The sequence below is a fragment of the Coffea arabica genome, chromosome 11c (genome assembly GCF_036785885.1).
Source record: "Coffea arabica cultivar ET-39 chromosome 11c, Coffea Arabica ET-39 HiFi, whole genome shotgun sequence".
Taxonomy (NCBI): domain Eukaryota; kingdom Viridiplantae; phylum Streptophyta; class Magnoliopsida; order Gentianales; family Rubiaceae; genus Coffea; species Coffea arabica.
The window spans coordinates 24,641,702-24,668,010 of NC_092330.1; the positions used below are offsets into that span (position 1 = coordinate 24,641,702).

The window sequence follows — 26,309 nt, forward strand, 5'->3', positions numbered from 1 at the left end:
AGTCCAACGCTAGTCGGAATTCATAGAATGGGCTAGTCCAATGCTAGACCCTTAGGGATTTCCCCTCGTTAGTACATGTTTGCATGTTCATTACATGTCATGCATTCTTTTTAGTTTTATCATTTTTGCATGCTCCTCGATTCCCCTTTCCCCTCACTTTAGGTCTTACATCTCATGCTAGTTAAGGTACATTTGCCTGAAGAGTCCCCTTTTGATAAGAGAAACGAGCGAGTGTGGCTACTCGATAGCCTTAGCACGCTAGTTTTGCTTTCTAATCAAAGGGAAAATCGAAGTCGTAAAAGTTAGGAGTCATTCCCATACCCGACCTGATGCATTCCTTTAGGTTCATTCATTCTCATTTTATCACTTATTCATTTTTCAATTCACATTTCCTCATCACTTTTCCTTTCTTTATTGTTCATTTTGATTTCTACTTCACAAAAGTGCACTTAATTACCCCTATATGCACTTATCACTATATTTCATACACTTGCACGCAAAACACTTGGATTTTTCATACAATTTCACACATGCACCTTTTCATACACTGGCACACAAACACTTGGATTTTTCATACAATTTCACACGTGCACCTTTTATACACTTGCACACTTGTACTTTAGCCATCATTTGCATTAATCGACCTCTATAAGATTTTCCTTTATTGGCCGCCACAATTCATGTGGTCGGGACCAAAAACCTTACAAGAGACATTTTAGAATTTAGGTTTGCATTTTTTCTTTTCTTTTGCATTCATGTAGTGCATCCAAATGTAATAAATTCTTTGGTTAAAACAAGAAAAACTTTGATTAAATCACGCAACTAGCCTTGGCTAGGTCGAAGGGGTGCCTTGGATTTTTATCCTTGCCTTCCCCTTCGTCAAATGTGACTCCCGAACCTTTTTCGTTGGTTTACGTGGACTAGGACTCGTTTAAAAGGGGTTTCTTACTACTTTTTCCTATTTTTCCTTTAAAAAACTCATTTTTTAGGTGACTTGGTACACCTTAACTCATTACCAAGTGGCGACTCCAATTTTATTATTTCAAAAACCCTTTTGAAACTACAATTTTGGGTCAAATCGTCGCATTCTCAAACCCCCATTTAGGCCCACTTTTCTTTTAAATCACAATTCATTTTTTGAATCACAAAAAATACATTTTTTAAACCATTTATTTATTTATTCAAAAAATGGGGCGCGACAATTATTTTCCAGAGAAAAATTCCCAAAAACAACTGCAAATTCCAGTTTCACTCCCTCGGCAAATCACATAAATTTTCCTGCACTTAGTTGGTCTTAAATCCGAATTTACCTTGGTTGAATCATTGTGTTAAGTACCCAAAACTAACATGCAAGGCTACTTAATGAAATTACTATCATTTCTAGTTCAGATCAAGTTCGGATAGCAACTATAAACATCCATGTGACGCCCCGAAAAAAAAGAGTGTGAGAACCCGTAAAAACCCTAATATTTTCCTAGGGTTTTAGTTCCTTTAATTGCATAATTTCTGCATTTCTGGCTTAGAAATATTATCTGGGTGGATTTATGAGCAATTATAGTTTTAAGATGATTTTTCTAGCATTGGTGAGTTTTTAGAAAATTAAGAATAAATATTGGACGTGGGACCCACTAGTGCGAAAAGTTCGGAAAAATTCGGCCAATAAGGTTAAGTTTCGGATACTGTGTAAAATTTATCGGGTGTTAAGAGATAAGTAGAGGAGGTGAAGTGATTGATGTGAGAGGTGACCAAAGGATAGAAATGCATTTAAAGAGGTGCCAAGTGTCACAATAGTAATGGGTGGACTTTATGGAACACTATTCATGTTTTTGACTTTTGACCCATTTGAGTAAATATCTTCAAAAATTGGCCAAAAATCACCATTTCTTTCTCTTCTTTGGCCGACCAACCTTAAGGAAGAAAGGAAGAGAGCTCTTCACCATTTTAGCTTCCAACAAGCTCAAATCATCCAACTCAAGTGCTTAAGCTAGTTTCTACTCCATCAAATTCCTCCATTTGGTGCTAGTGAGTGTTTTAGTGAAGTTTTTTGGAAGAGCTAAGGTGTCCAACATCTTCCCCTCTCTTGTTTACTTGGTAAGTGAAGCTTAAACTTCCACCTACACTTATTGATACTTAAGATATGATTAGTAGTGATTAAAGTGCTGAAATTTCTGGTTTTATCTTGGTTTGAAGTGATTTGGTGAAGTTTTTATATTTTTGAGGAATTTTCTGGTTTAATATGAATGAGATGTTGTGGTCATCTATGATGGTTGATAATGAGGGGTTATGACTCTAGTGGATGGAAATGATTGATATTTGCAACCAATTTTGGATTTGGAATAAATTTTGGAAAGTTAGGGTTCATGAAGCTACATTCTGCCCGAATTTATTGCACCATGTTAGAGGCCGAATTGGCCTTTGCTTAAAACATGAAAGTTGTAGGTATTGATGAGTTTGAAGTGCCTACAAAATTTCAGGTCATTTGGACTAGTGTAGAGTGAGATATGTCGATTTTACTGTTGCTGTTCTGGGTTGATCAGAATGCGAAAACTGCGCTTGTAATCGTTTGTTTTGACCGGAATTGGTTTGGATTTTGAAGTTGGTGTCTTCTAATGAAATGTAGCTGAATCTCTTAGCTAACATATGCCTTTGGAATTTTGGCATTTGGACTTGTATGGACTGAGATATACCGATTACAGTGTTCTGCGTTTTGCAAACCTGTTTTGGGAATTCTGGTATAGTATTTCATATTTTTGACCTAGTTGGGCCAGGAACTGGATTGAGTGACCTTCTACGTTGTTGTAGCCCTGTTTCATAGCTTCGAAACGGTGGGTCTTACACCCCCAACCGATAATTGTAGTGAGAGTTGTGCCATTACCGCATTATGACGTCAAAACTGTTTTTCTGGTTTTGAGCTTAACCTTCATTTCCGGACTTTTCCCTAGCTTGACTTGTACTAGTACTACTTGGAGCTTGCTGAATGGCTATTGGATGAACTTATTTGTGTGACTTTGGGACTGGCTGAAGTTATAATGAAGCCATGATGGCTGGAAAAGTTAGCAAATGTAGGGGAAGTGCTGTCCGAACTTTGAAGGGACTTGTTTGCATTGGGTTTGTGATCTAAGGCTTGGATTTGAGCAAGGCAATGATACATGATGGATGGTTTCTGAGCCATGGAGGTGAGTGACCCCAAACTATTGTTAAAGCTTCTTATGAACCGTTTCTTGCACTATTTACTTGATTGCATATCATGAGTGCTTGCATGTGGCCCATGACATGTTTTGGCTTAAATGAGTGCTTGGAATTCGTGTGCCGAACACCAACGTCTCCACCTCTGTGTACTGTTCATCTGGAGCAAATGGCTCCCCACTGACTGTTTACTGTTAAATGTTTGTTTGGAGCGTTGGGTGTTTAAGTACAACGATTTCGCTGGCTCACGAGAGCAATAAGTGTACATTTGATCTTGAAATCATGACATCACTGAAATGAACGACTGTGAAACTGAATTGATTACTGATTTTAATGGTTACTCGCTGAGCTTCTAGCTCACCCCAAAAATGTTTTATTCCCCCCCCCCCACAGGGCTCAAGGCGAAGGAAAGCTTGGAGTGCTTATTCACGTGACTGGATGGCTTATATCGTGTACAGTTTAAGTTTGGATCTATTTTATGTACGAGTTGGTCTTGTATAAATATTTGAAATTGATATGGATGTAAGTATGCGTTCCACGATTGGAATCAGTTTTCCGCTGCATTTGTATTATGTAATCATTGGAGAATTTGATGGAATTTTGAGATTTATATTGTAATTGGGTTGAGGACAGTAGTGAGCGATTGAGTCCCGGCGAGAGCTGGGCAGGCGGCCCGCCGAACCCTCTGGTTCGCCTTAGGGGGAGGTGGGGCCGTCACAGTTGGTATCAGAGCCATATGCCGACGGTTGGGACTCTACGTCCTTTTACTGGAAAAGCCCCGAGCCTCTCGTTCGTGAAGAGTCACGAAGCGAAACTCTCCGTAGGGGATGCCCGCGTGCGGGTGGCAAGCTGATAGGTACCTTGTGATGTGACCCTGAGAACTGTCACAGTTGGTATCAGAGCTTAGGCTTCAGATCTCTGTAGTGTATCCTAGGCTTGAAGTTTAGGATGCCGGACTGTGGGTTTGGTTTGAAATATTAGTGATTCTTGCGGGTTGACTTGACTTGATTAGTACAAGATGGAATGTCGAGGACGACATTCTTTTAAGGAGGGGAGATTGTGACGCCCCGAAAAAAAAGAGTGTGACAACCCGTAAAAACCCTAATATTTTCCTAGGGTTTTAGTTCCTTTAATTGCATAATTTCTGCATTTCTGGCTTAGAAATATTATCTGGGTGGATTTATGAGCAATTATAGTTTTAAGATGATTTTTCTAGCATTGGTGAGTTTTTAGAAAATTAAGAATAAATATTGGACGTGGGACCCACTAGTGCGAAAAGTTCGGAAAAATTCGGCCAATAAGGTTAAGTTTCGGATACTGTGTAAAATTTATCGGGTGTTAAGAGATAAGTAGAGGAGGTGAAGTGATTGATGTGAGAGGTGACCAAAGGATAGAAATGCATTTAAAGAGGTGCCAAGTGTCACAATAGTATTGGGTGGACTTTATGGAACACTATTCATGTTTTTGACTTTTGACCCATTTGAGTAAATATCTTCAAAAATTGGCCAAAAATCACCATTTCTTTCTCTTCTTTGGCCGACCAACCTTAAGGAAGAAAGGAAGAGAGCTCTTCACCATTTTAGCTTCCAACAAGCTCAAATCATCCAACTCAAGTGCTTAAGCTAGTTTCTACTCCATCAAATTCCTCCATTTGGTGCTAGTGAGTGTTTTAGTGAAGTTTTTTGGAAGAGCTAAGGTGTCCAACATCTTCCCCTCTCTTGTTTACTTGGTAAGTGAAGCTTAAACTTCCACCTACACTTATTGATGCTTAAGATATGATTAGTAGTGATTAAAGTGCTGAAATTTCTGGTTTTATCTTGGTTTGAAGTGATTTGGTGAAGTTTTTATATTTTTGAGGAATTTTCTGGTTTAATATGAATGAGATGTTGTGGTCATCTATGATGGTTGATAATGAGGGGTTATGACTCTAGTGGATGGAAATGATTGATATTTGCAACCAAATTTGGATTTGGAATAAATTTTGGAAAGTTAGGGTTCATGAAGCTACATTCTGCCCGAATTTATTGCACCATGTTAGAGGCCGAATTGGCCTTTGCTTAAAACATGAAAGTTGTAGGTATTGATGAGTTTGAAGTGCCTACAAAATTTCAGGTCATTTGGACTAGTGTAGAGTGAGATATGTCGATTTTACTGTTGCTGTTCTGGGTTGATCAGAATGCGAAAACTGCGCTTGTAATCGTTTGTTTTGACCGGAATTGGTTTGGATTTTGAAGTTGGTGTCTTCTAATGAAATGTAGCTGAATCTCTTAGCTAACATATGCCTTTGGAATTTTGGCATTTGGACTTGTATGGACTGAGATATACCGATTACAGTTTTCTGCGTTTTGCAAACCTGTTTTGGGAATTCTGGTATAGTATTTCGTATTTTTGACCTAGTTGGGCCAGGAACTGGATTGAGTGACCTTCTACGTTGTTGTAGCCCTGTTTCATAGCTTCGAAACGGTGGGTCTTACACCCCCAACCGATAATTGTAGTGAGAGTTGTGCCATTACCGCATTATGACGTCAAAACTGTTTTTCTGGTTTTGAGCTTAACCTTCATTTCCGGACTTTTCCCTAGCTTGACTTGTACTAGTACTACTTGGAGCTTGCTGAATGGCTATTGGATGAACTTATTTGTGTGACTTTGGGACTGGCTGAAGTTATAATGAAGCCATGATGGCTGGAAAAGTTAGCAAATGTAGGGGAAGTGCTGTCCGAACTTTGAAGGGACTTGTTTGCATTGGGTTTGTGATCTAAGGCTTGGATTTGAGCAAGGCAATGATACATGATGGATGGTTTCTGAGCCATGGAGGTGAGTGACCCCAAACTATTGTTAAAGCTTCTTATGAACCGTTTCTTGCACTATTTACTTGATTGCATATCATGAGTGCTTGCATGTGGCCCATGACATGTTTTGGCTTAAATGAGTGCTTGGAATTCGTGTGCCGAACACCAACGTCTCCACCTCTGTGTACTGTTCATCTGGAGCAAATGGCTCCCCACTGACTGTTTACTGTTAAATGTTTGTTTGGAGCGTTGGGTGTTTAAGTACAACGATTTCGCTGGCTCACGAGAGCAATAAGTGTACATTTGATCTTGAAATCATGACATCACTGAAATGAACGACTGTGAAACTGAATTGATTACTGATTTTAATGGTTACTCGCTGAGCTTCTAGCTCACCCCAAAAATGTTTTATTCCCCCCCCCCACAGGGCTCAAGGCGAAGGAAAGCTTGGAGTGCTTATTCACGTGACTGGATGGCTTATATCGTGTACAGTTTAAGTTTGGATCTATTTTATGTACGAGTTGGTCTTGTATAAATATTTGAAATTGATATGGATGTAAGTATGCGTTCCACGATTGGAATCAGTTTTCCGCTGCATTTGTATTATGTAATCATTGGAGAATTTGATGGAATTTTGAGATTTATATTGTAATTGGGTTGAGGACAGTAGTGAGCGATTGAGTCCCGGCGAGAGCTGGGCAGGCGGCCCGCCGAACCCTCTGGTTCGCCTTAGGGGGAGGTGGGGCCGTCACAGTTGGTATCAGAGCCATATGCCGACGGTTGGGACTCTACGTCCTTTTACTGGAAAAGCCCCGAGCCTCTCGTTCGTGAAGAGTCACGAAGCGAAACTCTCCGTAGGGGATGCCCGCGTGCGGGTGGCAAGCTGATAGGTACCTTGTGATGTGACCCTGAGAACTGTCACAGTTGGTATCAGAGCTTAGGCTTCAGATCTCTGTAGTGTATCCTAGGCTTGAAGTTTAGGATGCCGGACTGTGGGTTTGGTTTGAAATATTAGTGATTCTTGCGGGTTGACTTGACTTGATTAGTACAAGATGGAATGTCGAGGACGACATTCTTTTAAGGAGGGGAGATTGTGACGCCCCGAAAAAAAAGAGTGTGAGAACCCGTAAAAACCCTAATATTTTCCTAGGGTTTTAGTTCCTTTAATTGCATAATTTCTGCATTTCTGGCTTAGAAATATTATCTGGGTGGATTTATGAGCAATTATAGTTTTAAGATGATTTTTCTAGCATTGGTGAGTTTTTAGAAAATTAAGAATAAATATTGGACGTGGGACCCACTAGTGCGAAAAGTTCGGAAAAATTCGGCCAATAAGGTTAAGTTTCGGATACTGTGTAAAATTTATCGGGTGTTAAGAGATAAGTAGAGGAGGTGAAGTGATTGATGTGAGAGGTGACCAAAGGATAGAAATGCATTTAAAGAGGTGCCAAGTGTCACAATAGTATTGGGTGGACTTTATGGAACACTATTCATGTTTTTGACTTTTGACCCATTTGAGTAAATATCTTCAAAAATTGGCCAAAAATCACCATTTCTTTCTCTTCTTTGGCCGACCAACCTTAAGGAAGAAAGGAAGAGAGCTCTTCACCATTTTAGCTTCCAACAAGCTCAAATCATCCAACTCAAGTGCTTAAGCTAGTTTCTACTCCATCAAATTCCTCCATTTGGTGCTAGTGAGTGTTTTAGTGAAGTTTTTTGGAAGAGCTAAGGTGTCCAACATCTTCCCCTCTCTTGTTTACTTGGTAAGTGAAGCTTAAACTTCCACCTACACTTATTGATGCTTAAGATATGATTAGTAGTGATTAAAGTGCTGAAATTTCTGGTTTTATCTTGGTTTGAAGTGATTTGGTGAAGTTTTTATATTTTTGAGGAATTTTCTGGTTTAATATGAATGAGATGTTGTGGTCATCTATGATGGTTGATAATGAGGGGTTATGACTCTAGTGGATGGAAATGATTGATATTTGCAACCAAATTTGGATTTGGAATAAATTTTGGAAAGTTAGGGTTCATGAAGCTACATTCTGCCCGAATTTATTGCACCATGTTAGAGGCCGAATTGGCCTTTGCTTAAAACATGAAAGTTGTAGGTATTGATGAGTTTGAAGTGCCTACAAAATTTCAGGTCATTTGGACTAGTGTAGAGTGAGATATGTCGATTTTACTGTTGCTGTTCTGGGTTGATCAGAATGCGAAAACTGCGCTTGTAATCGTTTGTTTTGACCGGAATTGGTTTGGATTTTGAAGTTGGTGTCTTCTAATGAAATGTAGCTGAATCTCTTAGCTAACATATGCCTTTGGAATTTTGGCATTTGGACTTGTATGGACTGAGATATACCGATTACAGTTTTCTGCGTTTTGCAAACCTGTTTTGGGAATTCTGGTATAGTATTTCGTATTTTTGACCTAGTTGGGCCAGGAACTGGATTGAGTGACCTTCTACGTTGTTGTAGCCCTGTTTCATAGCTTCGAAACGGTGGGTCTTACACCCCCAACCGATAATTGTAGTGAGAGTTGTGCCATTACCGCATTATGACGTCAAAACTGTTTTTCTGGTTTTGAGCTTAACCTTCATTTCCGGACTTTTCCCTAGCTTGACTTGTACTAGTACTACTTGGAGCTTGCTGAATGGCTATTGGATGAACTTATTTGTGTGACTTTGGGACTGGCTGAAGTTATAATGAAGCCATGATGGCTGGAAAAGTTAGCAAATGTAGGGGAAGTGCTGTCCGAACTTTGAAGGGACTTGTTTGCATTGGGTTTGTGATCTAAGGCTTGGATTTGAGCAAGGCAATGATACATGATGGATGGTTTCTGAGCCATGGAGGTGAGTGACCCCAAACTATTGTTAAAGCTTCTTATGAACCGTTTCTTGCACTATTTACTTGATTGCATATCATGAGTGCTTGCATGTGGCCCATGACATGTTTTGGCTTAAATGAGTGCTTGGAATTCGTGTGCCGAACACCAACGTCTCCACCTCTGTGTACTGTTCATCTGGAGCAAATGGCTCCCCACTGACTGTTTACTGTTAAATGTTTGTTTGGAGCGTTGGGTGTTTAAGTACAACGATTTCGCTGGCTCACGAGAGCAATAAGTGTACATTTGATCTTGAAATCATGACATCACTGAAATGAACGACTGTGAAACTGAATTGATTACTGATTTTAATGGTTACTCGCTGAGCTTCTAGCTCACCCCAAAAATGTTTTATTTCCCCCCCCACAGGGCTCAAGGCGAAGGAAAGCTTGGAGTGCTTATTCACGTGACTGGATGGCTTATATCGTGTACAGTTTAAGTTTGGATCTATTTTATGTACGAGTTGGTCTTGTATAAATATTTGAAATTGATATGGATGTAAGTATGCGTTCCACGATTGGAATCAGTTTTCCGCTGCATTTGTATTATGTAATCATTGGAGAATTTGATGGAATTTTGAGATTTATATTGTAATTGGGTTGAGGACAGTAGTGAGCGATTGAGTCCCGGCGAGAGCTGGGCAGGCGGCCCGCCGAACCCTCTGGTTCGCCTTAGGGGGAGGTGGGGCCGTCACAGTTGGTATCAGAGCCATATGCCGACGGTTGGGACTCTACGTCCTTTTACTGGAAAAGCCCCGAGCCTCTCGTTCGTGAAGAGTCACGAAGCGAAACTCTCCGTAGGGGATGCCCGCGTGCGGGTGGCAAGCTGATAGGTACCTTGTGATGTGACCCTGAGAACTGTCACAGTTGGTATCAGAGCTTAGGCTTCAGATCTCTGTAGTGTATCCTAGGCTTGAAGTTTAGGATGCCGGACTGTGGGTTTGGTTTGAAATATTAGTGATTCTTGCGGGTTGACTTGACTTGATTAGTACAAGATGGAATGTCGAGGACGACATTCTTTTAAGGAGGGGAGATTGTGACGCCCCGAAAAAAAAGAGTGTGAGAACCCGTAAAAACCCTAATATTTTCCTAGGGTTTTAGTTCCTTTAATTGCATAATTTCTGCATTTCTGGCTTAGAAATATTATCTGGGTGGATTTATGAGCAATTATAGTTTTAAGATGATTTTTCTAGCATTGGTGAGTTTTTAGAAAATTAAGAATAAATATTGGACGTGGGACCCACTAGTGCGAAAAGTTCGGAAAAATTCGGCCAATAAGGTTAAGTTTCGGATACTGTGTAAAATTTATCGGGTGTTAAGAGATAAGTAGAGGAGGTGAAGTGATTGATGTGAGAGGTGACCAAAGGATAGAAATGCATTTAAAGAGGTGCCAAGTGTCACAATAGTATTGGGTGGACTTTATGGAACACTATTCATGTTTTTGACTTTTGACCCATTTGAGTAAATATCTTCAAAAATTGGCCAAAAATCACCATTTCTTTCTCTTCTTTGGCCGACCAACCTTAAGGAAGAAAGGAAGAGAGCTCTTCACCATTTTAGCTTCCAACAAGCTCAAATCATCCAACTCAAGTGCTTAAGCTAGTTTCTACTCCATCAAATTCCTCCATTTGGTGCTAGTGAGTGTTTTAGTGAAGTTTTTTGGAAGAGCTAAGGTGTCCAACATCTTCCCCTCTCTTGTTTACTTGGTAAGTGAAGCTTAAACTTCCACCTACACTTATTGATGCTTAAGATATGATTAGTAGTGATTAAAGTGCTGAAATTTCTGGTTTTATCTTGGTTTGAAGTGATTTGGTGAAGTTTTTATATTTTTGAGGAATTTTCTGGTTTAATATGAATGAGATGTTGTGGTCATCTATGATGGTTGATAATGAGGGGTTATGACTCTAGTGGATGGAAATGATTGATATTTGCAACCAAATTTGGATTTGGAATAAATTTTGGAAAGTTAGGGTTCATGAAGCTACATTCTGCCCGAATTTATTGCACCATGTTAGAGGCCGAATTGGCCTTTGCTTAAAACATGAAAGTTGTAGGTATTGATGAGTTTGAAGTGCCTACAAAATTTCAGGTCATTTGGACTAGTGTAGAGTGAGATATGTCGATTTTACTGTTGCTGTTCTGGGTTGATCAGAATGCGAAAACTGCGCTTGTAATCGTTTGTTTTGACCGGAATTGGTTTGGATTTTGAAGTTGGTGTCTTCTAATGAAATGTAGCTGAATCTCTTAGCTAACATATGCCTTTGGAATTTTGGCATTTGGACTTGTATGGACTGAGATATACCGATTACAGTTTTCTGCGTTTTGCAAACCTGTTTTGGGAATTCTGGTATAGTATTTCGTATTTTTGACCTAGTTGGGCCAGGAACTGGATTGAGTGACCTTCTACGTTGTTGTAGCCCTGTTTCATAGCTTCGAAACGGTGGGTCTTACACCCCCAACCGATAATTGTAGTGAGAGTTGTGCCATTACCGCATTATGACGTCAAAACTGTTTTTCTGGTTTTGAGCTTAACCTTCATTTCCGGACTTTTCCCTAGCTTGACTTGTACTAGTACTACTTGGAGCTTGCTGAATGGCTATTGGATGAACTTATTTGTGTGACTTTGGGACTGGCTGAAGTTATAATGAAGCCATGATGGCTGGAAAAGTTAGCAAATGTAGGGGAAGTGCTGTCCGAACTTTGAAGGGACTTGTTTGCATTGGGTTTGTGATCTAAGGCTTGGATTTGAGCAAGGCAATGATACATGATGGATGGTTTCTGAGCCATGGAGGTGAGTGACCCCAAACTATTGTTAAAGCTTCTTATGAACCGTTTCTTGCACTATTTACTTGATTGCATATCATGAGTGCTTGCATGTGGCCCATGACATGTTTTGGCTTAAATGAGTGCTTGGAATTCGTGTGCCGAACACCAACGTCTCCACCTCTGTGTACTGTTCATCTGGAGCAAATGGCTCCCCACTGACTGTTTACTGTTAAATGTTTGTTTGGAGCGTTGGGTGTTTAAGTACAACGATTTCGCTGGCTCACGAGAGCAATAAGTGTACATTTGATCTTGAAATCATGACATCACTGAAATGAACGACTGTGAAACTGAATTGATTACTGATTTTAATGGTTACTCGCTGAGCTTCTAGCTCACCCCAAAAATGTTTTATTTCCCCCCCCACAGGGCTCAAGGCGAAGGAAAGCTTGGAGTGCTTATTCACGTGACTGGATGGCTTATATCGTGTACAGTTTAAGTTTGGATCTATTTTATGTACGAGTTGGTCTTGTATAAATATTTGAAATTGATATGGATGTAAGTATGCGTTCCACGATTGGAATCAGTTTTCCGCTGCATTTGTATTATGTAATCATTGGAGAATTTGATGGAATTTTGAGATTTATATTGTAATTGGGTTGAGGACAGTAGTGAGCGATTGAGTCCCGGCGAGAGCTGGGCAGGCGGCCCGCCGAACCCTCTGGTTCGCCTTAGGGGGAGGTGGGGCCGTCACAGTTGGTATCAGAGCCATATGCCGACGGTTGGGACTCTACGTCCTTTTACTGGAAAAGCCCCGAGCCTCTCGTTCGTGAAGAGTCACGAAGCGAAACTCTCCGTAGGGGATGCCCGCGTGCGGGTGGCAAGCTGATAGGTACCTTGTGATGTGACCCTGAGAACTGTCACAGTTGGTATCAGAGCTTAGGCTTCAGATCTCTGTAGTGTATCCTAGGCTTGAAGTTTAGGATGCCGGACTGTGGGTTTGGTTTGAAATATTAGTGATTCTTGCGGGTTGACTTGACTTGATTAGTACAAGATGGAATGTCGAGGACGACATTCTTTTAAGGAGGGGAGATTGTGACGCCCCGAAAAAAAAGAGTGTGAGAACCCGTAAAAACCCTAATATTTTCCTAGGGTTTTAGTTCCTTTAATTGCATAATTTCTGCATTTCTGGCTTAGAAATATTATCTGGGTGGATTTATGAGCAATTATAGTTTTAAGATGATTTTTCTAGCATTGGTGAGTTTTTAGAAAATTAAGAATAAATATTGGACGTGGGACCCACTAGTGCGAAAAGTTCGGAAAAATTCGGCCAATAAGGTTAAGTTTCGGATACTGTGTAAAATTTATCGGGTGTTAAGAGATAAGTAGAGGAGGTGAAGTGATTGATGTGAGAGGTGACCAAAGGATAGAAATGCATTTAAAGAGGTGCCAAGTGTCACAATAGTATTGGGTGGACTTTATGGAACACTATTCATGTTTTTGACTTTTGACCCATTTGAGTAAATATCTTCAAAAATTGGCCAAAAATCACCATTTCTTTCTCTTCTTTGGCCGACCAACCTTAAGGAAGAAAGGAAGAGAGCTCTTCACCATTTTAGCTTCCAACAAGCTCAAATCATCCAACTCAAGTGCTTAAGCTAGTTTCTACTCCATCAAATTCCTCCATTTGGTGCTAGTGAGTGTTTTAGTGAAGTTTTTTGGAAGAGCTAAGGTGTCCAACATCTTCCCCTCTCTTGTTTACTTGGTAAGTGAAGCTTAAACTTCCACCTACACTTATTGATGCTTAAGATATGATTAGTAGTGATTAAAGTGCTGAAATTTCTGGTTTTATCTTGGTTTGAAGTGATTTGGTGAAGTTTTTATATTTTTGAGGAATTTTCTGGTTTAATATGAATGAGATGTTGTGGTCATCTATGATGGTTGATAATGAGGGGTTATGACTCTAGTGGATGGAAATGATTGATATTTGCAACCAAATTTGGATTTGGAATAAATTTTGGAAAGTTAGGGTTCATGAAGCTACATTCTGCCCGAATTTATTGCACCATGTTAGAGGCCGAATTGGCCTTTGCTTAAAACATGAAAGTTGTAGGTATTGATGAGTTTGAAGTGCCTACAAAATTTCAGGTCATTTGGACTAGTGTAGAGTGAGATATGTCGATTTTACTGTTGCTGTTCTGGGTTGATCAGAATGCGAAAACTGCGCTTGTAATCGTTTGTTTTGACCGGAATTGGTTTGGATTTTGAAGTTGGTGTCTTCTAATGAAATGTAGCTGAATCTCTTAGCTAACATATGCCTTTGGAATTTTGGCATTTGGACTTGTATGGACTGAGATATACCGATTACAGTTTTCTGCGTTTTGCAAACCTGTTTTGGGAATTCTGGTATAGTATTTCGTATTTTTGACCTAGTTGGGCCAGGAACTGGATTGAGTGACCTTCTACGTTGTTGTAGCCCTGTTTCATAGCTTCGAAACGGTGGGTCTTACACCCCCAACCGATAATTGTAGTGAGAGTTGTGCCATTACCGCATTATGACGTCAAAACTGTTTTTCTGGTTTTGAGCTTAACCTTCATTTCCGGACTTTTCCCTAGCTTGACTTGTACTAGTACTACTTGGAGCTTGCTGAATGGCTATTGGATGAACTTATTTGTGTGACTTTGGGACTGGCTGAAGTTATAATGAAGCCATGATGGCTGGAAAAGTTAGCAAATGTAGGGGAAGTGCTGTCCGAACTTTGAAGGGACTTGTTTGCATTGGGTTTGTGATCTAAGGCTTGGATTTGAGCAAGGCAATGATACATGATGGATGGTTTCTGAGCCATGGAGGTGAGTGACCCCAAACTATTGTTAAAGCTTCTTATGAACCGTTTCTTGCACTATTTACTTGATTGCATATCATGAGTGCTTGCATGTGGCCCATGACATGTTTTGGCTTAAATGAGTGCTTGGAATTCGTGTGCCGAACACCAACGTCTCCACCTCTGTGTACTGTTCATCTGGAGCAAATGGCTCCCCACTGACTGTTTACTGTTAAATGTTTGTTTGGAGCGTTGGGTGTTTAAGTACAACGATTTCGCTGGCTCACGAGAGCAATAAGTGTACATTTGATCTTGAAATCATGACATCACTGAAATGAACGACTGTGAAACTGAATTGATTACTGATTTTAATGGTTACTCGCTGAGCTTCTAGCTCACCCCAAAAATGTTTTATTCCCCCCCCCCACAGGGCTCAAGGCGAAGGAAAGCTTGGAGTGCTTATTCACGTGACTGGATGGCTTATATCGTGTACAGTTTAAGTTTGGATCTATTTTATGTACGAGTTGGTCTTGTATAAATATTTGAAATTGATATGGATGTAAGTATGCGTTCCACGATTGGAATCAGTTTTCCGCTGCATTTGTATTATGTAATCATTGGAGAATTTGATGGAATTTTGAGATTTATATTGTAATTGGGTTGAGGACAGTAGTGAGCGATTGAGTCCCGGCGAGAGCTGGGCAGGCGGCCCGCCGAACCCTCTGGTTCGCCTTAGGGGGAGGTGGGGCCGTCACAGTTGGTATCAGAGCCATATGCCGACGGTTGGGACTCTACGTCCTTTTACTGGAAAAGCCCCGAGCCTCTCGTTCGTGAAGAGTCACGAAGCGAAACTCTCCGTAGGGGATGCCCGCGTGCGGGTGGCAAGCTGATAGGTACCTTGTGATGTGACCCTGAGAACTGTCACAGTTGGTATCAGAGCTTAGGCTTCAGATCTCTGTAGTGTATCCTAGGCTTGAAGTTTAGGATGCCGGACTGTGGGTTTGGTTTGAAATATTAGTGATTCTTGCGGGTTGACTTGACTTGATTAGTACAAGATGGAATGTCGAGGACGACATTCTTTTAAGGAGGGGAGATTGTGACGCCCCGAAAAAAAAGAGTGTGAGAACCCGTAAAAACCCTAATATTTTCCTAGGGTTTTAGTTCCTTTAATTGCATAATTTCTGCATTTCTGGCTTAGAAATATTATCTGGGTGGATTTATGAGCAATTATAGTTTTAAGATGATTTTTCTAGCATTGGTGAGTTTTTAGAAAATTAAGAATAAATATTGGACGTGGGACCCACTAGTGCGAAAAGTTCGGAAAAATTCGGCCAATAAGGTTAAGTTTCGGATACTGTGTAAAATTTATCGGGTGTTAAGAGATAAGTAGAGGAGGTGAAGTGATTGATGTGAGAGGTGACCAAAGGATAGAAATGCATTTAAAGAGGTGCCAAGTGTCACAATAGTATTGGGTGGACTTTATGGAACACTATTCATGTTTTTGACTTTTGACCCATTTGAGTAAATATCTTCAAAAATTGGCCAAAAATCACCATTTCTTTCTCTTCTTTGGCCGACCAACCTTAAGGAAGAAAGGAAGAGAGCTCTTCACCATTTTAGCTTCCAACAAGCTCAAATCATCCAACTCAAGTGCTTAAGCTAGTTTCTACTCCATCAAATTCCTCCATTTGGTGCTAGTGAGTGTTTTAGTGAAGTTTTTTGGAAGAGCTAAGGTGTCCAACATCTTCCCCTCTCTTGTTTACTTGGTAAGTGAAGCTTAAACTTCCACCTACACTTATTGATGCTTAAGATATGATTAGTAGTGATTAAAGTGCTGAAATTTCTGGTTTTATCTTGGTTTGAAGTGATTTGGTGAAGTTTTTATATTTTTGAGGAATTTTCTGGTTTAATATGAATGAGATGTTGTGGTCATCTATGATGGTTGATAATGAGGGGTTATGACTCTAGTGGATGGAAATGATTGATATTTGCAACCAAATTTGGATTTGGAATAAATTTTGGAAAGTTAGGGTTCATGAAGCTACATTCTGCCCGAATTTATTGCACCATGTTAGAGGCCGAATTGGCCTTTGCTTAAAACATGAAAGTTGTAGGTATTGATGAGTTTGAAGTGCCTACAAAATTTCAGGTCATTTGGACTAGTGTAGAGTGAGATATGTCGATTTTACTGTTGCTGTTCTGGGTTGATCAGAATGCGAAAACTGCGCTTGTAATCGTTTGTTTTGACCGGAATTGGTTTGGATTTTGAAGTTGGTGTCTTCTAATGAAATGTAGCTGAATCTCTTAGCTAACATATGCCTTTGGAATTTTGGCATTTGGACTTGTATGGACTGAGATATACCGATTACAGTTTTCTGCGTTTTGCAAACCTGTTTTGGGAATTCTGGTATAGTATTTCGTATTTTTGACCTAGTTGGGCCAGGAACTGGATTGAGTGACCTTCTACGTTGTTGTAGCCCTGTTTCATAGCTTCGAAACGGTGGGTCTTACACCCCCAACCGATAATTGTAGTGAGAGTTGTGCCATTACCGCATTATGACGTCAAAACTGTTTTTCTGGTTTTGAGCTTAACCTTCATTTCCGGACTTTTCCCTAGCTTGACTTGTACTAGTACTACTTGGAGCTTGCTGAATGGCTATTGGATGAACTTATTTGTGTGACTTTGGGACTGGCTGAAGTTATAATGAAGCCATGATGGCTGGAAAAGTTAGCAAATGTAGGGGAAGTGCTGTCCGAACTTTGAAGGGACTTGTTTGCATTGGGTTTGTGATCTAAGGCTTGGATTTGAGCAAGGCAATGATACATGATGGATGGTTTCTGAGCCATGGAGGTGAGTGACCCCAAACTATTGTTAAAGCTTCTTATGAACCGTTTCTTGCACTATTTACTTGATTGCATATCATGAGTGCTTGCATGTGGCCCATGACATGTTTTGGCTTAAATGAGTGCTTGGAATTCGTGTGCCGAACACCAACGTCTCCACCTCTGTGTACTGTTCATCTGGAGCAAATGGCTCCCCACTGACTGTTTACTGTTAAATGTTTGTTTGGAGCGTTGGGTGTTTAAGTACAACGATTTCGCTGGCTCACGAGAGCAATAAGTGTACATTTGATCTTGAAATCATGACATCACTGAAATGAACGACTGTGAAACTGAATTGATTACTGATTTTAATGGTTACTCGCTGAGCTTCTAGCTCACCCCAAAAATGTTTTATTTCCCCCCCCACAGGGCTCAAGGCGAAGGAAAGCTTGGAGTGCTTATTCACGTGACTGGATGGCTTATATCGTGTACAGTTTAAGTTTGGATCTATTTTATGTACGAGTTGGTCTTGTATAAATATTTGAAATTGATATGGATGTAAGTATGCGTTCCACGATTGGAATCAGTTTTCCGCTGCATTTGTATTATGTAATCATTGGAGAATTTGATGGAATTTTGAGATTTATATTGTAATTGGGTTGAGGACAGTAGTGAGCGATTGAGTCCCGGCGAGAGCTGGGCAGGCGGCCCGCCGAACCCTCTGGTTCGCCTTAGGGGGAGGTGGGGCCGTCACAGTTGGTATCAGAGCCATATGCCGACGGTTGGGACTCTACGTCCTTTTACTGGAAAAGCCCCGAGCCTCTCGTTCGTGAAGAGTCACGAAGCGAAACTCTCCGTAGGGGATGCCCGCGTGCGGGTGGCAAGCTGATAGGTACCTTGTGATGTGACCCTGAGAACTGTCACAGTTGGTATCAGAGCTTAGGCTTCAGATCTCTGTAGTGTATCCTAGGCTTGAAGTTTAGGATGCCGGACTGTGGGTTTGGTTTGAAATATTAGTGATTCTTGCGGGTTGACTTGACTTGATTAGTACAAGATGGAATGTCGAGGACGACATTCTTTTAAGGAGGGGAGATTGTGACGCCCCGAAAAAAAAGAGTGTGAGAACCCGTAAAAACCCTAATATTTTCCTAGGGTTTTAGTTCCTTTAATTGCATAATTTCTGCATTTCTGGCTTAGAAATATTATCTGGGTGGATTTATGAGCAATTATAGTTTTAAGATGATTTTTCTAGCATTGGTGAGTTTTTAGAAAATTAAGAATAAATATTGGACGTGGGACCCACTAGTGCGAAAAGTTCGGAAAAATTCGGCCAATAAGGTTAAGTTTCGGATACTGTGTAAAATTTATCGGGTGTTAAGAGATAAGTAGAGGAGGTGAAGTGATTGATGTGAGAGGTGACCAAAGGATAGAAATGCATTTAAAGAGGTGCCAAGTGTCACAATAGTATTGGGTGGACTTTATGGAACACTATTCATGTTTTTGACTTTTGACCCATTTGAGTAAATATCTTCAAAAATTGGCCAAAAATCACCATTTCTTTCTCTTCTTTGGCCGACCAACCTTAAGGAAGAAAGGAAGAGAGCTCTTCACCATTTTAGCTTCCAACAAGCTCAAATCATCCAACTCAAGTGCTTAAGCTAGTTTCTACTCCATCAAATTCCTCCATTTGGTGCTAGTGAGTGTTTTAGTGAAGTTTTTTGGAAGAGCTAAGGTGTCCAACATCTTCCCCTCTCTTGTTTACTTGGTAAGTGAAGCTTAAACTTCCACCTACACTTATTGATGCTTAAGATATGATTAGTAGTGATTAAAGTGCTGAAATTTCTGGTTTTATCTTGGTTTGAAGTGATTTGGTGAAGTTTTTATATTTTTGAGGAATTTTCTGGTTTAATATGAATGAGATGTTGTGGTCATCTATGATGGTTGATAATGAGGGGTTATGACTCTAGTGGATGGAAATGATTGATATTTGCAACCAAATTTGGATTTGGAATAAATTTTGGAAAGTTAGGGTTCATGAAGCTACATTCTGCCCGAATTTATTGCACCATGTTAGAGGCCGAATTGGCCTTTGCTTAAAACATGAAAGTTGTAGGTATTGATGAGTTTGAAGTGCCTACAAAATTTCAGGTCATTTGGACTAGTGTAGAGTGAGATATGTCGATTTTACTGTTGCTGTTCTGGGTTGATCAGAATGCGAAAACTGCGCTTGTAATCGTTTGTTTTGACCGGAATTGGTTTGGATTTTGAAGTTGGTGTCTTCTAATGAAATGTAGCTGAATCTCTTAGCTAACATATGCCTTTGGAATTTTGGCATTTGGACTTGTATGGACTGAGATATACCGATTACAGTTTTCTGCGTTTTGCAAACCTGTTTTGGGAATTCTGGTATAGTATTTCGTATTTTTGACCTAGTTGGGCCAGGAACTGGATTGAGTGACCTTCTACGTTGTTGTAGCCCTGTTTCATAGCTTCGAAACGGTGGGTCTTACACCCCCAACCGATAATTGTAGTGAGAGTTGTGCCATTACCGCATTATGACGTCAAAACTGTTTTTCTGGTTTTGAGCTTAACCTTCATTTCCGGACTTTTCCCTAGCTTGACTTGTACTAGTACTACTTGGAGCTTGCTGAATGGCTATTGGATGAACTTATTTGTGTGACTTTGGGACTGGCTGAAGTTATAATGAAGCCATGATGGCTGGAAAAGTTAGCAAATGTAGGGGAAGTGCTGTCCGAACTTTGAAGGGACTTGTTTGCATTGGGTTTGTGATCTAAGGCTTGGATTTGAGCAAGGCAATGATACATGATGGATGGTTTCTGAGCCATGGAGGTGAGTGACCCCAAACTATTGTTAAAGCTTCTTATGAACCGTTTCTTGCACTATTTACTTGATTGCATATCATGAGTGCTTGCATGTGGCCCATGACATGTTTTGGCTTAAATGAGTGCTTGGAATTCGTGTGCCGAACACCAACGTCTCCACCTCTGTGTACTGTTCATCTGGAGCAAATGGCTCCCCACTGACTGTTTACTGTTAAATGTTTGTTTGGAGCGTTGGGTGTTTAAGTACAACGATTTCGCTGGCTCACGAGAGCAATAAGTGTACATTTGATCTTGAAATCATGACATCACTGAAATGAACGACTGTGAAACTGAATTGATTACTGATTTTAATGGTTACTCGCTGAGCTTCTAGCTCACCCCAAAAATGTTTTATTCCCCCCCCCACAGGGCTCAAGGCGAAGGAAAGCTTGGAGTGCTTATTCACGTGACTGGATGGCTTATATCGTGTACAGTTTAAGTTTGGATCTATTTTATGTACGAGTTGGTCTTGTATAAATATTTGAAATTGATATGGATGTAAGTATGCGTTCCACGATTGGAATCAGTTTTCCGCTGCATTTGTATTATGTAATCATTGGAGAATTTGATGGAATTTTGAGATTTATATTGTAATTGGGTTGAGGACAGTAGTGAGCGATTGAGTCCCGGCGAGAGCTGGGCAGGCGGCCCGCCGAACCCTCTGGTTCGCCTTAGGGGGAGGTGGGGCCGTCACAGTTGGTATCAGAGCCATATGCCGACGGTTGGGACTCTACGTCCTTTTACTGGAAAAGCCCCGAGCCTCTCGTTCGTGAAGAGTCACGAAGCGAAACTCTCCGTAGGGGATGCCCGCGTGCGGGTGGCAAGCTGATAGGTACCTTGTGATGTGACCCTGAGAACTGTCACAGTTGGTATCAGAGCTTAGGCTTCAGATCTCTGTAGTGTATCCTAGGCTTGAAGTTTAGGATGCCGGACTGTGGGTTTGGTTTGAAATATTAGTGATTCTTGCGGGTTGACTTGACTTGATTAGTACAAGATGGAATGTCGAGGACGACATTCTTTTAAGGAGGGGAGATTGTGACGCCCCGAAAAAAAAGAGTGTGAGAACCCGTAAAAACCCTAATATTTTCCTAGGGTTTTAGTTCCTTTAATTGCATAATTTCTGCATTTCTGGCTTAGAAATATTATCTGGGTGGATTTATGAGCAATTATAGTTTTAAGATGATTTTTCTAGCATTGGTGAGTTTTTAGAAAATTAAGAATAAATATTGGACGTGGGACCCACTAGTGCGAAAAGTTCGGAAAAATTCGGCCAATAAGGTTAAGTTTCGGATACTGTGTAAAATTTATCGGGTGTTAAGAGATAAGTAGAGGAGGTGAAGTGATTGATGTGAGAGGTGACCAAAGGATAGAAATGCATTTAAAGAGGTGCCAAGTGTCACAATAGTATTGGGTGGACTTTATGGAACACTATTCATGTTTTTGACTTTTGACCCATTTGAGTAAATATCTTCAAAAATTGGCCAAAAATCACCATTTCTTTCTCTTCTTTGGCCGACCAACCTTAAGGAAGAAAGGAAGAGAGCTCTTCACCATTTTAGCTTCCAACAAGCTCAAATCATCCAACTCAAGTGCTTAAGCTAGTTTCTACTCCATCAAATTCCTCCATTTGGTGCTAGTGAGTGTTTTAGTGAAGTTTTTTGGAAGAGCTAAGGTGTCCAACATCTTCCCCTCTCTTGTTTACTTGGTAAGTGAAGCTTAAACTTCCACCTACACTTATTGATGCTTAAGATATGATTAGTAGTGATTAAAGTGCTGAAATTTCTGGTTTTATCTTGGTTTGAAGTGATTTGGTGAAGTTTTTATATTTTTGAGGAATTTTCTGGTTTAATATGAATGAGATGTTGTGGTCATCTATGATGGTTGATAATGAGGGGTTATGACTCTAGTGGATGGAAATGATTGATATTTGCAACCAAATTTGGATTTGGAATAAATTTTGGAAAGTTAGGGTTCATGAAGCTACATTCTGCCCGAATTTATTGCACCATGTTAGAGGCCGAATTGGCCTTTGCTTAAAACATGAAAGTTGTAGGTATTGATGAGTTTGAAGTGCCTACAAAATTTCAGGTCATTTGGACTAGTGTAGAGTGAGATATGTCGATTTTACTGTTGCTGTTCTGGGTTGATCAGAATGCGAAAACTGCGCTTGTAATCGTTTGTTTTGACCGGAATTGGTTTGGATTTTGAAGTTGGTGTCTTCTGATGAAATGTAGCTGAATCTCTTAGCTAACATATGCCTTTGGAATTTTGGCATTTGGACTTGTATGGACTGAGATATACCGATTACAGTTTTCTGCGTTTTGCAAACCTGTTTTGGGAATTCTGGTATAGTATTTCGTATTTTTGACCTAGTTGGGCCAGGAACTGGATTGAGTGACCTTCTACGTTGTTGTAGCCCTGTTTCATAGCTTCGAAACGGTGGGTCTTACACCCCCAACCGATAATTGTAGTGAGAGTTGTGCCATTACCGCATTATGACGTCAAAACTGTTTTTCTGGTTTTGAGCTTAACCTTCATTTCCGGACTTTTCCCTAGCTTGACTTGTACTAGTACTACTTGGAGCTTGCTGAATGGCTATTGGATGAACTTATTTGTGTGACTTTGGGACTGGCTGAAGTTATAATGAAGCCATGATGGCTGGAAAAGTTAGCAAATGTAGGGGAAGTGCTGTCCGAACTTTGAAGGGACTTGTTTGCATTGGGTTTGTGATCTAAGGCTTGGATTTGAGCAAGGCAATGATACATGATGGATGGTTTCTGAGCCATGGAGGTGAGTGACCCCAAACTATTGTTAAAGCTTCTTATGAACCGTTTCTTGCACTATTTACTTGATTGCATATCATGAGTGCTTGCATGTGGCCCATGACATGTTTTGGCTTAAATGAGTGCTTGGAATTCGTGTGCCGAACACCAACGTCTCCACCTCTGTGTACTGTTCATCTGGAGCAAATGGCTCCCCACTGACTGTTTACTGTTAAATGTTTGTTTGGAGCGTTGGGTGTTTAAGTACAACGATTTCGCTGGCTCACGAGAGCAATAAGTGTACATTTGATCTTGAAATCATGACATCACTGAAATGAACGACTGTGAAACTGAATTGATTACTGATTTTAATGGTTACTCGCTGAGCTTCTAGCTCACCCCAAAAATGTTTTATTCCCCCCCCCACAGGGCTCAAGGCGAAGGAAAGCTTGGAGTGCTTATTCACGTGACTGGATGGCTTATATCGTGTACAGTTTAAGTTTGGATCTATTTTATGTACGAGTTGGTCTTGTATAAATATTTGAAATTGATATGGATGTAAGTATGCGTTCCACGATTGGAATCAGTTTTCCGCTGCATTTGTATTATGTAATCATTGGAGAATTTGATGGAATTTTGAGATTTATATTGTAATTGGGTTGAGGACAGTAGTGAGCGATTGAGTCCCGGCGAGAGCTGGGCAGGCGGCCCGCCGAACCCTCTGGTTCGCCTTAGGGGGAGGTGGGGCCGTCACAGGAAAATGGGAAGCTCGGCTCTGCACTCTCGGTCGATAGTAACAAGGCAAAGAGAGAATGTTGTTGTGGTTTGAGGTGTGATAGTGAAGTGGAGATGGGGTGCTGAAATGAAGATGAATTGCGGATGGAGGAGGTTGAGTGTATGAGAGGAGAAAGGAAATGTGATCCGGCAGAAATGGAATTGTGATTTTAAAAGGTTGGCCAATGGATCCTTGGTGGTTGCATGGTAATTTCCGAGGCGGTGAAGGCTATTTTAATCTTTTCACGTTTCCTCCGAATTTCCACTTAAGTCCTTATTCTTAACCTAATTCCAAAATTTACCCCAATAATAATTGAATGCCTAATGATAAACTAATCTCGCAAAGATTCGATTATCGAGATTTTAACGTCCTAAGTATACTAAGTGTACTTGTAACGGTTTTGTCTAAAATTTATTGACTTCATCTTATTGCTAAGGTTCCTATTAACACTTTTTTTTTTGGGCAAAACCCCAAACTGGGGGAGGGACGCCACCCCTCAAAGCTCTATTAGAAATAACCCTTACAAGTTTGGAGCGATCACACTCTTACATAGCGAATGTAGGGGTACTGCCTAGAGTCTAGCTTACAGAGGCCTGTTGTGAGTGTTAATAGGAATAGCACTACAAGAAAATTGTTCATTAGTGACAACACAAAGTCATCACAAAACATACAAATATCATCACAAATACCTTTTATTGACGACTTTTTGATCGTCACAAAGTCGTCACTAAATCCCCGTCGGTAAAAGTAAACAGTGACGACCTAAAATGTCGTCACTAAATAGTTCTCATTAGTGACGACTTTAAGTAGAGCATTTTTGACAAAAGATCAAGTCGTCAATAAAACACTTCCAGATTGTCGTCACTAATGACAACTATTTAGTGACGACCTGAAATGTCGTCACTAAATAGTTGTCATTAGTGACAACAATCCGGAAGTGTTTTATTGACGAATTGACCTTTTGTCAAAAATGCTCTACTTAAGGTCGTCACTAAAAAGCACCGAAAGCCATTGTATATAACTATTTTACTGACAACAATTGTCATCACAAATTTAGCTTAGATTTAGTGACAGTCTCTGTTGTGACAAGGAGTTTTTATTTTCTATTTTGTGACAACTTTTTTTTATCATTAGATAATTTCTCAATAGCTTAATAGTCATAATTTGACCTGTAATCATTGCTAAATCATTGATTTTAAACAAACCATACAAATAAACATGAACGATTGATAACCAAAAGTATTTGCATTAGATTACATGGTAATAATATAGCATTCTCAAATGCCAAATTCAAGTGTACATTACCCAACTAATGCCTACAAAAATAACATTTGTCCAAAATATCACTTGTACATAAGGTACATTTACAAAAGCAATCACAGTTTAAGAAATTGAATAACATCTAAATGAACCACTCCATGAGCAAAAGGCAATTTTGTCTTCAACATTCTTCAACCATAACCATAGATATCTTCCAAAAGCTAGTATGAATAGCATTTATCTGTCATAAAAAAGTAAAAGAAGTAGGTAAGGGGAGGAGTACAATAATAAAGAACAAGTAATGAGACTTAGATTATTAAGACAAAAATTACAATTCATTAAGAACCTCATATAATTTGGGCCCACATATTACAGCACCAGCAAGAAGCTAGAAATCACAGTCCAATCTATACAAATACAACACTGCATAAGCTCAACTAAAGAGCTCTCTGCAGGAACTTCAAACAAATTCACAAGATAAGAATCTAAGGTCCAACCATAATCTTGCAAATAAAAACTTTAGCATTCACAGCAAAACAGCCCTCCAGGTCATCGGATGGAGGAAACTGACAGCTTTCATTCAAAATGGCATAAATGAAATGACAATGGCAAAGCTGAAAACATATTCTACTAAAGGAGAACTGATATGGGTCAAATTATTCACATGCCAAGTGTAGAATCCTTTGAAAAGAACATACAAAGCCATGAGGAACTTTTCTTTTGGACAACAAATATTCTCTGCAATAATTTAATTCCCAACCGTGGCCTTCTTTTAATTCATCATTTCAAATCTATTGCACAACCACAAGGGAAAAGCAGGGAGCTACAGCATGCCATCTTAGCAAAAACAAAACCCAACCTCTAGCATAATTACCAAAAACTTCAACTACCCAACTCTGGTAAACAAAATTTCTGGGATAAGAACAACGCAAAACGCAAGCAAAAATCACCTGCAAAGCAGGACTTTCGGTTAGGCATTTCGTTGAACAGCAAATAGGCACTAAAATTTCACCGACTTTTTTTGCTCAATTAAGGTCATTTTCAGCCCCAAAATTTTGCCAGAAACACAGTAAACAGTCCAATTAACACATACAGCATGCGTATTCAAAAATCATGAACAAACAACCGAAAATTGCAACCAAACACAGTCACGGCAGCCTGTTTCAAAGGCTTGAACAAAACTGAAGTTTTAAAGAAGAAAAGACAGCTTACCGTGCTCTTGCTTGATGAAAATTGGCCGGTGATGATGGTGGGTTCGGTGAAGTGGCGGCGCTGGTGGTGGTTGACGGCAGTGGTGATTCTAGTTCTTACTCTCCTCTGCCTCCGTTTTGATTTTTCCCTAGCCCGAAGCTTCTTTCTTCCTCTTGT

At 40.1% G+C, this 26,309-nt stretch overlaps 1 long non-coding RNA gene across 1 annotated transcript; it reads right to left on the minus strand.

The window, feature by feature from the left end:
* Window positions 1–24,907: 24,907 nt before the first annotated feature.
* LOC140016426 (uncharacterized) lies at window positions 24,908–26,194 on the minus strand. The gene is made up of 2 exons (XR_011822819.1): window positions 26,154–26,194; window positions 24,908–25,182 (listed from the first exon to the last, which is right to left on the minus strand). It is a non-coding gene; the product is annotated as an uncharacterized lncRNA (long non-coding RNA).
* Window positions 26,195–26,309: the final 115 nt, after the last annotated feature.